Source organism: Oncorhynchus keta, unplaced genomic scaffold (assembly GCF_023373465.1).
Source record: "Oncorhynchus keta strain PuntledgeMale-10-30-2019 unplaced genomic scaffold, Oket_V2 Un_contig_5623_pilon_pilon, whole genome shotgun sequence".
In the NCBI taxonomy this organism is placed as follows: Eukaryota; Metazoa; Chordata; class Actinopteri; order Salmoniformes; family Salmonidae; genus Oncorhynchus; species Oncorhynchus keta.
Genome location: NW_026288405.1, coordinates 1 through 3,011, shown reverse-complemented (window position 1 = coordinate 3,011; position 3,011 = coordinate 1). Strand labels below are relative to the sequence as shown.

Here is a 3,011-nt window from a genome sequence, read left to right as displayed (position 1 = left end):
TGGCTTAGCTGGACCTACTGAAACTCCTTCCTTGGCTCAGCTGACCTTACTGCTCCTTCCTTGGCCCAGCTGACCTACTGCTCCTTCCTTGGCTCAGCTGACTCTACTGCTCCTTCCTTGGCTTAGCTGACCTACTGCTCCTTCCTTGGCTTAGCTGACCTACTGCTCCTTCCTTGGCTTAGCTGACCTACTGCTCCTTCCTTGGCTTAGCTGACCTACTGCTCCTTCCTTGGCTTAGCTGACCTACTGCTCCTTCCTTGGCTCAGCTGACCTACTGCTCCTTCCTTGGCTTAGCTGACCTACTGCTCCTTCCTCAGCTTAGCTGACCTACTGCTCCTTTCCTTGGCTTAGCTGACCTACTGCTCCTTCCTTGGCTTAGCTGACCTACTGCTCCTTCCTTGGCTTAGCTGACCTACTGCTCCTTCCTTGGCTCAGCTGACCTACTGCTCCTTCCTTGGCTCAGCTGACCTACTGCTCCTTCCTTGGCTCAGCTGACCTACTGCTCCTTCCTTGGCTCAGCTAACCTACTGCTCCTTCCTTGGCTCAGCTAACCTACTGCTCCTTCCCTTGGCTTAGCTGACTGCTGCTTCCTCACTTTCCTTGGCTTAGCTGACCTACTGCTCCTTCCTTGGCTTAGCTGACCTACTGCTCCTTCCTTTTGGCTTAGCTGACCTACTGCTCCTTCCTTGGCTTAGCTGACCTACTGCTCCTTCCTTGGCTCAGCTGACCTACTGCTCCTTCCTTGGCTTAGCTAACCTACTGCTCCTTCCTTGGCTTAGCTAACCTACTGCTCCTTCCTTGGCTTAGCTAACCTACTGCTCCTTCCTTGGCTTAGCTAACCTACTGCTCCTTCCTTGGCTTAGCTAACCTACTGCTCCTTCCTTGGCTTAGCTAACCTACTGCTCCTTCCTTGGCTTAGCTAACCTACTGCTCCTTCCTTGGCTTAGCTAACCTACTGCTCCTTCCTTGGCTTAGCTGACCTACTGCTCCTTCCTTGGCTCAGCTGACCTACTGCTCCTTCCTTGGCTCAGCTGACCTACTGCTCCTTCCTTGGCTTAGCTGACCTACTGCTCCTTCCTTGGCTTAGTTGACCTACTGCTCCTTCCTTGGCTCAGCTGACCTACTGCTCCTTCCTTGGCTCAGCTAAACTACTGCTCCTTCCTTGGCTTAGCTAACCTACTGCTCCTTCATTGGCTTAGCTAACCTACTGCTCCTTCCTTGGCTTAGCTAACCTACTGCTCCTTCCTTGGCTTAGCTAACCTACTGTTCGTCTCACTTTCCTTGTCTTAGCTAACCTACTGCTCATTCCAAGTCTTAGCTAACCTACTGCTCCTTCCTCTCTTTCCTTGTCTTCGCTTAACCTACTGCTCATTCCTCTCTTTCCTTGTCTAAGCTAACCTACTGCTCATTCCTAGTCTTAGCTAACTTACTGCTCCTTCCTCAGCTTAGCTACTGCTACTTCCTCACTTTCCTTGGCTTAGCTAACCTACTGCTCCTTCCTTGGCTTAGCTGACCCACTGCTCCTTCCTTGCTTAGCTGACCTATGCTCTTCTTGGCTACCTACTGCTCCTTCCTTGGCTTAGCTGACCTACTGCTCCTTCCTTGGCATAGCTGACCTACTGCTCCTTCCTTGGCTCAGCTGACCTATGGCCCCGTCCTCTCTTTCCTTGGCTTAGCTAACCTACTGCTCCTTCCTCAGCTTAGCTACTGCTGCTTCCTCACTTTCCTTGGCTTAGCTGACCTACTGGCTCCTTCCTTGGCTTAGCTGACCTACTGCTCCTTCCTTGGCTTAGCTGACCTACTGCTCCTTCCTTGGCTCAGCTGACCTACTGCTCCTTCCTTGGCTCAGCTGACCTACTGCTCCTTCCTTGGCTCAGCTGACCTACTGCTCCTTCCTTGGCTCAGCTGACCTACTGCTCCTTCCTTGGCTCAGCTGACCTACTGCTCCTTCCTTGGCTCAGCTGACCTACTGCTCCTTCCTTGGCTCAGCTGACCTACTGCTCCTTCCTTGGCTTAGCTGACCTACTGCTCCTTCCTTGGCTTAGCTGACCTACTGCTCCTTCCTTGGCTTAGCTGACCTACTGCTCCTTCCTTGGCTCAGCTGACCTACTGCTCCTTCCTTGGCTCAGCTGACCTACTGCTCCTTCCTTGGCTCAGCTGACCTACTGCTCCTTCCTTGGCTCAGCTGACCTACTGCTCCTTCCTTGGCTCAGCTGACCTACTGCTCCTTCCTTGGCTTAGCTGACCTACTGCTCCTTCCTTGGCTTAGCTGACCTACTGCTCCTTCCTTGCCTTAGCTAACCTACTGCTCCTTCCTCAGTTTGTCTAAGCTGACCTACTGGCTCCTTCCTTGGCTTAGCTGACCTACTGCTCCTTCCCTTGGCTTAGCTGACCTACTGCTCCTTCCTTGGCTTAGCTAACCTACTGCTCACTCTGGCTTAGGTAACCTACTGGTCTTTCCTTGGCTTAGCTAACCTACTGCTCCTTCCTAGGCTTAGCTAACCTACTGCTCCTTCCTTGGCTTAGCTAACCTACTGCTCCTTCCTTGGCTTAGCTAACCTACTGCTCCTTCCTTGGCTTAGCTAACCTACTGCTCCTTCCTTGGCTTAGCTAACCTACTGCTCCTTCCTTGGCTTAGCTAACCTACTGCTCCTTCCTTGGCTTAGCTAACCTACTGCTCCTTCCTTGGCTTAGCTAACCTACTGCTCCTTCCTTGGCTTAGCTAACCTACTGCTCCTTCCTTGGCTTAGCTGACCTACTGCTCCTTCCTTGGCTCAGCTGACCTACTGCTCCTTCCTTGGCTCAGCTGACCTACTGCTCCTTCCTTGGCTTAGCTGACCTACTGCTCCTTCCTTGGCTTAGTTGACCTACTGCTCCTTCCTTGGCTCAGCTGACCTACTGCTCCTTCCTTGGCTCAGCTAAACTACTTCTCCTTCCTTGGCTTAGCTAACCTACTGCTCCTTCATTGGCTTAGCTAACGTACTGCTCCTTCCTTGGCTTAGCTAACCTAC

At 52.4% G+C, this 3,011-nt stretch overlaps 1 long non-coding RNA gene across 3 annotated transcripts; it reads right to left on the bottom strand.

The window, feature by feature from the left end:
- Nucleotides 1-342: 342 nt before the first annotated feature.
- On the bottom strand, nt 343-3,001 carry LOC127925453 (uncharacterized). 3 transcript variants are annotated; one of them, XR_008121095.1, is made up of 6 exons: nt 2,476-3,001; nt 2,247-2,364; nt 2,079-2,190; nt 1,682-2,022; nt 729-1,064; nt 343-524 (listed from the first exon to the last, which is right to left on the bottom strand). It is a non-coding gene; the product is annotated as an uncharacterized LOC127925453 (long non-coding RNA). The 3 variants fall into 3 exon arrangements; XR_008121093.1 differs by having other exon boundaries at nt 343-496; nt 2,079-2,364; XR_008121094.1 differs by having other exon boundaries at nt 343-468; nt 2,079-2,364.
- Nucleotides 3,002-3,011: the final 10 nt, after the last annotated feature.